At 45.5% G+C, this 12,606-nt stretch overlaps 1 protein-coding gene across 5 annotated transcripts in view; it reads left to right on the forward strand.

The window, feature by feature from the left end:
* Positions 1–12,606, forward strand: part of ULK1 (unc-51 like autophagy activating kinase 1) — a 76,454-nt gene that overhangs the window by 2,763 nt on the left and 61,085 nt on the right. The gene's annotated exons all lie outside the window — the stretch shown is intronic.

Consider the following 12,606-nt stretch of genomic DNA (forward strand, 5'->3'; position numbering starts at 1 on the left):
TTGTCAAACCATTCTTAATTTGGGAAAAGCTGAATGGAGTTTGTGAAATTTCACTTTTTAACAAGTGTTTGTATTCAGATATGTACTCGGGGCGAGGCTGGGGGTGGGGGGGAAGAGAAAGCCTTCTGATAAGTTAGGGAAAGATAAACACAGCAGATCATGTGTTAGTTGTTGGCTGGGCCACACAACTCATGTGCAGTTGGGAGTTGAGGTGGGAGCTTCTGCTCCAGGATGTTACGCAGTGAAATGCAGTGTGGTGAATATGCCTTTGCTGGAAGCTTTTATGCTCTCAGAATGTTAGAAATAAAATTAACAGTAGTTATTTTTGGCATGCCTACTTTTTTATTTTCTTTCGCTGGTCTGGATACCCTCCCTGAGAAAATTTCTTTTTCCTAGGCCATGTAAAAAATAGTGCAAGCATGACTTTGTAGCATATGATTGTCTTGGCTCCAGAGGATTTTAATTTGCATTTTTCTGTTGTCCTTGTGGTCGTCACTAAGTGTTAAAAACTGCAGCAGACATTTTTCCTTCAAAGCCAGCCCTGAAGATCTAATCTCGAGGGGCTAAAAGCGATCTCCTGGCGTGCCTTATCGGCAGTGTCCTGCCCTGTCGCTGATCTCACGCGTCCCGCAGGCCGCCGTGTTTGTTGACATTCCTCCTTCTCCCGTGGATTGGCTCCGGTGGCCGCCGCGTCAGCCCCGGCAGCGAGTCCCAGCCCGGGCCGGCGGTGCCTGCTGGGTGCTGTAGTCCGCCGGTGTCACCCGGTGTCCCGCAGCCCCCGGCGCTGGGCCACCCCCGGCTCCCTCCCTGCCGGGGCGGGGGGCTCTGCAGGGGTGCCTTGGAGAGGGCGTAATGCCTGGCGTTGTTTTGGCGAGAGGGGGACACTGGGGATGTGAGGCTGCTCCGGCCGGCAGCGGGATTGCTGCTGGGAAATCTCCGTGGTCAGCTGTGCTTTGCTGCTGAGCCAGCCCTCGGAGCTGGTCTGGCAAAGCAGCCTTTGGGATGATGAGTGCTGCAGAGTAGCTGGGAAAGCTGCCTGTGGGCACAGTCCCCTTGGAGCATTCGATCTCATGGTTTGGTTTTTGTTTGATACTTTTTTTTCCCATTCTCTGTACCTTCCTAATTTGCTTAATATCTTTTCACTTGAGAGAATGAGTGGCTGCTCCTGCACTTCATAGTTTGCATTTGTATGAAGCATTTATGCTTACTGAGATCTTTCAAAACTTTTGTTAGATTCCTCTCCCTGCTTCACATTACTGCTGAGTAGGAAGCAACTCATAGACGTTTTCTGCCAAAGGAGTAATTTCATCACTGTTACAATTATAGAAATGTGTTTTTCTCCTTTTGTGATGAGCTTTATCAAATTCTGTGTTTAGTAGTGTAATCTGGTGAGATTTTAGCAAGAAGTTATGTAAGATACCACAAAACAGGAACTTAAGAATGGTCCAGGGCTCAAGGCGCACCCAGGTTTGTGCTTAGTTACCAGCTTTGTCATGAAGTCCTTGTATGACCTGGGTAATTTGATTTCTCAGAGAAAATGAGATTATTTAGGGGGCATTGGGTGTGGACTCTCATCTGGTGTGAGGTGATCTATTACCAGACAGTCTGTTGCAGTTAACCCACATATATTGTGTGTAGTGTGTCTGAATGTTTGGCCTTGCTCTGTGTCTGCTTAGGGGTTGTATGAGAGTAAGTTATCTGCAAAGGTAAAAGTGCAGGTCTGTGGAAGGCTGGCTTCTGCCCACCTTTCCTTACTTTGTGGAAAAGACTACTACTTACATTGCTCCCCTGATACCAGGTCAGGAGCTTCATTCATGGCTGTATATGTATTTATCCTCAAAAATACCATATTTGCAGTTAATTGAATCCTTACTTGTAGGCTTTCTAAAACAGAAGATGTTTATTCTTGTATTACAACATAGAGCAAAAAGGAAAAAAATAAGGGAAACTTATTGTTGCCCTGTAGCTTTGTCTGTCATTGCATTTTGTGTCCTCCCTTCCTCTGCACTGCCTGTCAACAGTGACTCTGACTTTTACTTGTGTGTTTCTTGCACACAAGGAAATGGTTACCAAAACCACAGGGGCTGTGAGCGAGTGATTACACCCAATGATGCTTTCATTTGCATTTTCCTGGTTAAAAACTCATGTTAGCCAGACCTATCACAACATGAGATTTTTGATGTAAGGCTAGATTTGCTCCAGACAAACACTTGCAGTACTGACATTTAGCACTGACAAGCAGCTCTCACCCTGGCACCTTTAATTTATCCTTCAAATTTGGGAAAATTGCTGTGTTCCTTCTCATTTCACAGATCTTTGTGAAATTGCTTCATAAATAATGACAAAATAAGAAACTTCCTAGGAATAAATAATTCTGATGAAAGTTTAATCTGTAGAAATGCAGTGACTGGACTTTTATAGATCCCCTTGCTGGAGTCCTTAGAGCACCATCAGTACATGAGAATGGCCCACAAAATGAAATATGCATATTTCCATTATTATGTTTTTATATATTAATGAGAGGTGCTGTTAGTAGTTTAGGAGCCTAATGCAAGAACCCCTGCTCAAAAAGAGGATAAATCTTATTGTATCACATTTCTAAAAGTGCTGTCTCTTTAGTGTCTGTATGGAGTTGAGGTGTGGGTTTTTCCTAGGCACAAGAGATGTTTGGCAGACAGTAAAAGCTGTATTCCACCATGTGTGGGGTATATTAGTTGCTGCTGAGCACTACCTGACCCCTCAGCTGGCTTTTTGGGGTCCCCAGTCTGCAGCAGTCAAGGGGAGTAGAGTGGTCCAGAGGGACATCTGGGTACCAGAAATCCTTTTACTCTGACCACAGCCAAATGAGTCCTTGTTCTTTAAGGTGCAAATTAGTAGCAACAAATGATGGTTTCTGCTAAAGGAGGACTTGGTATAGAAATAAAGTTTCTTGGAAAACTGATTTCTGTGACTCTGAGGATCAGCTCAACTCTTCATGCTCATTGACAGGGAAAGCTTAGCACATGTGGTCTGGTGTGTGGGGCTTGCTTTGGTTTCCTTTATGTCTCAGGACATTAAATCTGTGATCAGAGACCATTTGATTAGCTGAGGAGATTCAATGGTAGGAAGGGAACCCTTGAACTTGTCAGATCCTGGGAGCACTGTGTGCCAGAAAATTTCTTCCAACACTAGGAAGAAGGTCCTACATACAGATCTTTGGGGCAGTGGGAAATTCTGGGTGTCTTTCCCTCCCTGTTCTGTGCCAGATGCCCCAAGTTGAATAGGTGTCAGCTGAAGATTTCATATGTGGCTGTGTTGGTGCTAGGGCAGAAAATCTGCTGAATCTGGGCATGTCATGCTTTGGATATTAGAAAGCATTTCCCTGCATGAAATAAGAAGGATAATTTTACTGACAGATGTTCCCTAGTTGTGCACTGTGAGCTGAACATGCTTCTTAGAGCAGCCTAGCTATGACTGTGCTTGAGTGGGTATCAGGTGGTTTTTGTGTTAGTTTTTTTCCCCCAATTTCTGCACAGTGGGATGGACTGGTTGCAGTAAAACAGTGTTAAAGTCACACGAGGCACTGTGCTGTGATGTTTCTGGCTCAGCCTATGTTACCTGAGGGTCTGCTTTCTACAGTTTGGTGACAGGTTGGTATATTATACTCACCAGTTTGGGATGAGCTGAGACAAACGCTTAACTCAGTCACCTGGTACAGACTCACCAAAAATATTTCTGCAGCGATGACTGTATCACCTGGAGACAAAGAGCACAGAGTCCTTGCAGTGCAGTTTTTTCTTGTGCACATGGATTAAGGCATGGGTGGCAGAACAAACGCTTCTCAGGTTAGTGATCAGTCACCCTGGGCTGGTCTCGAGAGCCAGGTAATAACAGCCTTGTTGTGTTGCTGCTGTATAGAAAGTCCTTGTGATCAATAAAGCCATGGCTGCTGGGCTGTGGTGTTGTGCTGTGCTGGCTGCACCATCACCCTTTTTCTGACACAGAGCCTTTAGATGCTACTCTGCATCTTTGTGTACGTGCCTCCTGCTGTCCCCTGGGACCCCTGGAGCCCCATGGACAGCAGTGTCTTTCTGTGTGCCCTCCAGCACTGCTCACCTCTGCTGCAGCACTGCACTGATGAGCGTGATGCCGGGTGAATCAGTGCCGCTGCAGTGTCACCTCATGCCTGGCCACCTCTCGTGCCACCTCATGCGGGATCTTCTGTTCCTCAGGCGCTGCTGTTTACATGCCCCATCTCAGGAGACAGAGCTCCGCTGAGGCACTTGGAATGACTAAAGAGGCACTCTGTGTCTGGGAGATTGCTCTCCTGAGGTCAGGCTGCCTGCTTAAACCCTGTTTTAATTCCATCCCCTAGCGAAGCTGGCAGGTTGCCTGGTGAGTGGGTGTAAAGTGCAGCTCTCTGAACTGCCAAGCAATCCTCTTTCTGTTTGTGCTGCGGACAAGAATGGGCTGTCTGCTCTCCTGCTCTGTCAGCATCCTCGCATCTGTTGAAGGGAATCACTCTTACTGAAGATTGAATCTGGCTTAATTTAGAGCTAGAAGGGGAAGGGATGAAAATGCAGCCACCCTCTGCCAGTTGTTTTGTAGGGAAATGCTTGGGAGTTTAGTGGACCAGAATGGCCATGTTTGTGGAGAGTTGAGAGTTCTGTAGTGTCGAACTTCGATTTGATGCTGGCTTCCCCAGCCAAGTGTCCCACTGTGCAGGTCACAGAAACATCCAGCAAATGTTGACCACTAAATATAGACCTCAGTCATGAGCTTTTTTTAGAGGGAGTTGTCTTGCCACATTTCTGAAGTTATGGTCACTGTTTTACTCATGCTGTGTGTAAAGCACATACCTGTGTTCCTCTCACATGATTAAGGTGTCATGGAAGAGCCGGCGATGTGGTGGTTAATGGCCTCCAAAGCTCCTGTGGAAGGTAGCATTACTCAGACTATAATGACAGATTAAGGAATGTTTCCAGCAGTAATAGGAAACTGGAAAGCTGTTGTGTTCACAGTTTGATAGCAAAGCTCTGGTGGCTGCTGTTTGTGCTGCTGCTCTTGAAGCTCCACCAGTGTTTCCACCATGAAAATTTCCACTGTGTAAATTCTTGTGATGACTGAACACGTTTGGAGTGAGCAAAGCAAGGAGGTGAAGATTTGGATAATGGATGGGAAGAGGCGTTTCCTAATCAGTGGCTGGGTGGGATTAAATTCAGGTGGAAAAACACTGTTTGAATTTCTTTCAAATATTTATAGGCTCAAACCAAAGCCTAATTGAAAGATTTAGTTTTGTGACTGGACTGAACTTGCCACTAAACTGTGAAACTGCAATAAAGCTGTGTGTCTCAAAAGCTCATCTTAGTGCTCCATCTTGTATAGAGAATTGAGGGTAGAGTTCACTTTGGTGTGTCCTCCCTTCTCTCACTTTCCCACACCATCTGCCTTCCCACCTGTTGATACAAACCGAAAAGCTTTGCACAGACCAGCAAACAGAGGGTTGGTGCTGGTGGTAGGAATCCAAGCTGGATGGCTCTGGTTTGCTTTGGAAAAACACCCATAGTGGATGTGGGTCTTCCATGAGGCAAACTGCCTCCATCCCAGAAGTGAGATAGAGTGGGAATGAGAAGATAAGCACAGGGGTGGTCAGCAGATGTGGTGGCCTTTGCAAAGGCAAGGAGAGGTTTTTGGTTTGGTTTGTTTTCAGAATAAGTATACATGGCTCTGCTTGATGGTTTTTGTTGTCTAGCTGGTGTTTTTTCTTTTCTTTTTCCCTGCTGTTACTTATGTTCACATAGCAGTAGCAAATGGCACATTTGGTGGAAAATGAACATGAATGATGTCATCTTCCAAGGCAATGTTTCTCAGGTGCAGACCTAAACATCTTTTGATTAAGAGAAAGCATCTTAATCGTCTTCAGATGTTACATTTCCTGTCTGAGAAATGTAATAACAAATGTTCACAGCAGAATCCAGGGATGAGCCCTGCCCATAGATAGCTTTGGAACCTCTGCTGTGCTTATTGTATAGCAAAGAGGCACTTTAATTGGGAATTGTCTCCTGCTTTATAATGTGCAGACCTTTAATACTACCATAAACATGGAGATGCTGTCAAAATGCAAAGTGAGGATCTCAGAGCTGCATCTGTTTACTAAGCAAGGTTGTTTCAAGGGGGGCCGATAGACATGAATCAAATTGTGCATCACTGGTTGCTTAGGGCAGTAATGTTCAGTCTGGCTGCAGGAGCACCTGGCTTGTCTCCTAGCATCAGAATAACAGGAGGAATTAGGTCAGCTGAGCTGGCATAGTAGGGATCAACCAGACTGTGGTTCCAGTGGGGGGGGGATGAAAGATGCATAATTTTAAGTCATTAGAGATCCCATTTAGCAAAGCATCATAAAAACCTCCAGGAAGGGGGAGACTCCCAGCCAGCTCTGAGTGCATTGGTGGCCCAGAGTGTGAGAGCTGCTGGTGTGATAGGGACCACAGGCAGGGCTGGGAGGCAGCCCAGGGGCTGCGGGGTGGGCTCTGCGTGTCCCTGTGGGTGCTGTGTCACCTCACCCTGCACACACCCCAGTCATCGGGAGACTCTTCATTTGCATTCAGTGCTCTTTTCATTTGGTTGGCAATCGTAACCAGCATACTAAATATGTTAAAAAGTGCTCATTTCTCTGTTGTTTAAATAGTGCAGATTTGATCTCATGTTTCTCTGGCTTCCAGTAACTGGATTTTTTTCCCTTCTTAAATTAAGAGTGTTCTTATTTAAAGAAAACTTATGCTCTTTTCTTTATACCCCTTGTTTCCACACCTTTGTGGTAACAGGTGTGCTTATTTTTTTAAATCTGGTGAATGAAGTATGAAATAAATGAGTGGAAAAGAGACTTGCAAAGGCCAGTCACTTATGCAGCTGCTATAGAAAACCCTGGGAAGTCAGACCTCTAATTTTCAGAATTGCTTAACAAAACAAACAAACAAACACCAGAAAAACCCAAACCAAAACAACTCTTGCAGAGTGTCAGATTGTGTCTGGTATACAAGCAATTCCCAACTTTATCAGTGGGACTACGTTAATCAAACTAAAATAAAACCTTGGGACTCAGTCACTTTGCTTGTATTTGCACATATCTCAATAAATTAACGTGTCTCAATGAGTGTGATTAAAACTGAAGTATCCACCTCAACCCTTAGCTCTCCCCCCACTACCCCTGCTCACTGGGCAGGCTCATAAAATGCAGCTTTAAGGTATGCATGGATTTAATTCCAGTACATGTGACTGAGCTTAAGGTAATGGGGAATTCAACCTTAAATGTTCCATTTGTAGTATGGCTGGGATTCAGGAAGGAGATGAGGAATAAATACAGAAAAGCAAATCGGGTCTTGATTATTTTTGTCATTGTTTTTAGAATTCTGACGTTTCCTCTCTTGATAGCATTAATATAATGCATTGCCTTTTGCACAGGAGCTTGTTTTTGTTTGAAAAAGCTTCTAGATATTATTCTGCCTGTTGGCAAAGGGGTAACTACTTCCACCCCATGTCAGAAAGTCCAAACTTTTCAGGATTCTGCTGCTCTTTTTCCCCCTACATTCTCTTATCCCTGCTGCAGCCTGCATTCAGTGGTCTTTGGGCAGTGCATGGCTGGGGGGCCCAGATGCTGTAGGAGCTGTTACCCCCAGAGCAACGTGACTGCTGTAAGAAGGGATTGCTTCTCAGTGTTCCAGCAGCACAAGTTTTAATTTGCTCTGATGTGCATGTTCTTGGTCTTGCCTCGAAGTTCTGTGACCTGTGAAACCCAGCACTTTGTTTCTGTACCCCATTAAGACGTGGATCCCATGCTTTGGTTTCTGTGGTTAGGCTCGGTGGCAGCTCCAGCTGTGACTTGCTGTAGTGTGCTGCCCTGCAGAGGCCCCACAGAAGGAGAGTCAGGTTTTTCTGTCTGAGCTCTCTGCAAGTGTGTTGGGTCTCAGTGCTTTGTTAGAGGCCAGCAATGAATTTGTGAAGCCCAGCAGCGGGGCTGTTGCTGCCTGGGAGACAGCTGGGGCTGGGCTGAAGGAACCTGTTGGAAGCTCATGTCCAGCGGAAGGGATAGTGACGTTTCTTCAGGTCACTTGGAGGCTGAGCTGCCTCACCAGCAGTGATCCCATCTGGCTGTGGTGGTATGAGCTGCCTGGGAAAGAGCAGCTCCATGGACATGACGTCCTGTTTGTTTTCTAATGTCATGCAAGCAGACTTTAGAACTGTTGCCAGGGGGATGGGAAATAGTCTCCCTCCCTTCCTGAAGCCTGTGTAGTAGCAGAGAATGGTTTTCCTGCTGTTTTTAATATGCCCTGAAGTACAACCTGTCCTGAAACAGCTCATCTGTTTTACAATGGAGAGTACAGTAGTGCCTGGAATGGGGCAATGGGCAGTGCTGACCCTTGGCATCACTGCTCTTCCAGTTCTGCAAAAATCTGCCTGCTGCAAGGCCACCCATAAACCATTTTTGTGCTGCAGGGCTTCCCTTCTGCTTGCTCCACGTCCTAGAGCAAGCTGGCAGGTCAGAAGGAAGCAGAATGCAGTCAATGGCCAACTGTGGCCAATTGTGGGCCTCTCCAGGTCTTGCTCCTGATGCTTACTCCATGGGGTCTACATTAAGAAATTAGAAACCCTCATTATTTTGGAAAGTCACAGATGTGCTGACTCTGGAAATAACACTTTCCAGTCAGTAGCAGTAGGTTTTACCTTTCTTCATCTGAGTTAACTGTCTTCTGAATTGGAAGCCCGCTCAAAATGTTCTTGAATTCCTTATTGATGATGTTCAGGAGGAGTGGGGAGGAGAACCAGGGTCAGAGAACAGAAACACAAGAGACTCTGAGACCTGTTTTTCTTTTCACTTAGGGTCAAAAGGCATGTGAATATCTTCCGGCTATTTGCTTTAGATCAGTTTTCCAAAGGATGAGCAATGATAGGTTCTCTCACACTTCTGATTGATGTTGCTATTGTCCCTTATCTTGCTTCTGTTCCAATAGATGCATCGGAAGATAATCCTTGCATATCATGACAGTTTTCCTTTCCCTTTTCAGAGGCTAGCCTGCTCAAGGCAAGCTGTGAGCCACAGTGAAACAGTACTGAGATTTTACTTTTTGGAAAGTTTTTTTCTCTCTTTAGAACAGCAGGTTTGTTTTTCCCAAACCCAGCCAGATTGGGAGCCCCTGCCTGAGCTAGGGATTTTCCAGGTGCCATTGGCCTAAGAATTGGCTTCTGTAAAGCAAAGTTGTGTTTGTTTGAACTGTGTTTGTGACTCCAGTGCCACTGTCAGAAAGCAGTGGTTCTGCTGCAGTGAGTAGGGGAAGTAACGAAAAAGAAATGGAAAAGCTTAGCTTTCAGTTGGTGTTGAGTTATCTTCTGCTGTCAGGCCCTCAGCTTTGTTATGCTTCTGTTGTGTTGGTGCAGTTGGTTAAGTCCTGGCCCTGCTTAGAGAGAGCCATGTGCAGCAAAATTATCTTTGCTTGGCAGCATCTCTGGGTGCTGTTGGAGAGTGGTGTTGAGCAGCTCATGGGAGATATCTCCTGAGAGGCACAAATCCTCTGCCATCACAGGGATGCCAGCAAACACCCAGGAGAGTGGTAAAACTAGTCTTGAGACTTGAGTGCCTATGGCTCCTGTACTGTAGGCAACAGGAGCCTTTTCAGGGTGTAACCCTGGAGCTACCTTCATCGTCAGAGTTCTTCCTGCATCCCAGTTGCCCTAGAAAAGAGGCCTTGTGTGAGGTAGAAGTCATTCTTTGCTGGTTTTCCCCCAGAGTCTACTACAGCACTGGTCTCTCACAGAGTGGTGAGAACACTGCACTGATGAGAGAATCTTGGAGTGTTGTGTAATCAAATTTCCACTTTTTGCCGTTCCTGAGCACCTTTCTAAACTTGGTGGCAGGCTGAGTTCAGGGGTAGAGTGCAGAGGAGGATTTTTCTAAGGAAAATTCCTCTCTGAGACTTTTTAAGCTGTGGTAGGAGGATGACTAACTGTGGGTACACCCAGACATTTCCCTTTGGACACACCTAAACACACTCTTTCCAAGAAGAGGATCATGCCACCTTCCAGTATGGGTGGAGAGAAAATTTAAAGGGAGACAGGACTGTTGGGTCTTAATGTCCATAACACCATGTCTTCTGGTGTCACAGTGAGGAATTGTAACAGAGCACAGTCTTGGGCTGATTTATGGTGTATTGCTAAATGAGGTTTCTTCATTTCTTTGTCCTCCATCAGCAGATGTGTGTTATTTGTGGACAGCAGAGGCTGTTGCCTATTTTTACACTCAATTAAATTGTAACTTCATCACTGGGGCCTCTGCTCAAGAACAAGCCAGGCAGTGATCCAGACTGATTAATTATCAGCTTAATGCCTTTGGCAGAGGCGTTTTGCTGCTATTGTGGGGCATGGTCAGGGTACTGCTGCCCTTTGTGATGACAGGAAAAGTTAGGGGTTGTGTCTGTGCTGTTCTCTTCATTGAGCTTGTTTAGTGACAGGATTAAGCTTGGCTGTACAGACTGGCACATGTGAATAAGAGGTCCAGAGGAAATTATCTGTAACACTTCTTGAAAATAAGCCACTGCAAAAATACAGCAAACTGTAATACTTTTCTTGGATGTGGAAATGAGTGGGTTGGGCATTTTGCATTGGTTTTCAGAGAAACTGGTCACTTGCAAAATTGGCTTGCAGTATTTTTTTCCTTGTTTTGTTAATGAAAAAATCATAAATATAGTGGAAGGATAAAAATGGACAAGAAGTAGTTTCTGCTGCTTAATCAGCTGGAGAGAAGTCCATCAGCTTGTTTGAGAAACCAGAAGTCTCTTTAGACAGCTGAGTCTCTTTTAATCACAGTAAGCTCTACTGGCTTTTTCCAAACTTGAGTTTGTTTCTGGGACTCCTCTTGAAATAAATATTTTGTTTTGTTGGCAAAATTCTACAGATCTCTTTCTTGTAAGTGAGTATTGAAATGCTGAAGCTGCAAATGTGTAAATTTATTCTCCTTGCTACAGGCATCTGTGCTCTGAAAATACCCTTGCTAGATGTTCTGGCCAGTTCTGCCTGGTGAGGTTGAATTTTCAAAGGGTGCTGTTGCCAGTGACGGTTGGGGAAGCCACCGACCTCTCTCCTCAAAGCCTTTCAGGCATTGCCCTCTTTATCACACCAACACAGAGTGAAGAGATAAAACCACCAACCACCAAGGTCATGTTGTTGTTGGGAAAGTCAAGCAGAGCATCTCCCTTGCCTGTGCAGGTCCTTGTTTAATCCTGGTCACTGCACACACTGGCTGCCAAAAATCGGTGACTTCCTGGGTGATGTTTGTTTGCAGAGTCTTTAAATAATACAGAGTGGAAAAACAACCAAACTGCAGAGTGTACATTAGCTGTTGGCTAATAAGTTATTACAAATATCTTCTGGACTTGGTTTGTGTAAGCTCTGGTTCCTCTTCATTTCCTATATAGGTAATAATACACTGAGCTTCCCCAAACCCTGCTTGCACTATCCATATTAAAGAGCAGAGTTACTGAGCTGCAGTGATCACAGTACATTTAGCCTAGAAGCATCTATGAAACCTGTTTCTGTGGCAGTGATGAACTTGGTCTGGGCTGCAAAAACCACTTCAGACACTTCCTGTGCCCAGAAGTTGCCCTGCAGTGAGTTCCCTGAGCAGCTGCATTTCACTTCTGGTGTATCTCATCTTCTGGTATATCTGGGGCTGGAGTTCCTGTAGACGTGAAAGTCCTGGGTGTCTTTTATCTAGCTTGGCTTTCTGCTGTTCCTGCTTAGGGCAGCAGGAGCTGGTGGGCTTTGAACACTCCTGAGAATTCTCCCTCAGTGCTTTGTCATGTGCAAAGCTTGTGATGATGCTTGGGGTTTTCTTCTTGCACTGCTTCCCTGGACTGGTGCTTTTAACCACAGACTGGCTTCCAACTTCATCCAGTATGTGTAGGAAATTGGATGACTTAATGTGTGCTGCTTCAAATGCAGAGGTCGAAAAACAAAGCCTGTTGAAAGAAGTGTTTGTCATGCAGGGAAATGCAACAAACACTTTCTTGAAGTATCACAGAAAACTGCTTTTTCAACAAACAAGGGGACTTCTAAAAGCTCAGCTGGGCTTGGCAGTGAGAACAGCCGTAAGAATGGAGGGTGGCCCCAGGCTCTGGTGGACACTTGAGCCCCTCCAGGGAAGCTGGCCAGTTCCCCTGCAGCTGTGGCTGAGTCTCTCAAATCGCAGATAATTCATCTTCCTCCTCTCTCCCTCTCTTCCTCCAACCAGTCTTCAGCAAACATCTGGAAACCCAGATTTCACGTGGTGAGGGTAAAAGAGGATAGAAGAGAAAGCAAGAGGTGCTGAGGATTCCAGGCATTGACAAAGGCAGGGAATTTGGTACAGCTTGATGGGAGGCAGAGTTCTGTGGACAGACCACGGTGAAAGGGCTGAGAGCAGACAGTGGAGACTGCTTGGAAATGAAACAGCTGCTAGAGTGGATGCTGGGGGTTTTGAGATGGTTTGGGTCAGAAGAGGAATCAGGGATACAGGTATCTAAACAGCCTGTGAGTAAAATCATGCTGCCCTGGAAATGGAATCTCGTACTCTGCCTCTGCTTTCAGGACTTCTCCACT

The sequence above is a fragment of the Anomalospiza imberbis genome, chromosome 18 (assembly GCF_031753505.1).
Source record: "Anomalospiza imberbis isolate Cuckoo-Finch-1a 21T00152 chromosome 18, ASM3175350v1, whole genome shotgun sequence".
Lineage (NCBI taxonomy): Eukaryota > Metazoa > Chordata > Aves > Passeriformes > Viduidae > Anomalospiza > Anomalospiza imberbis.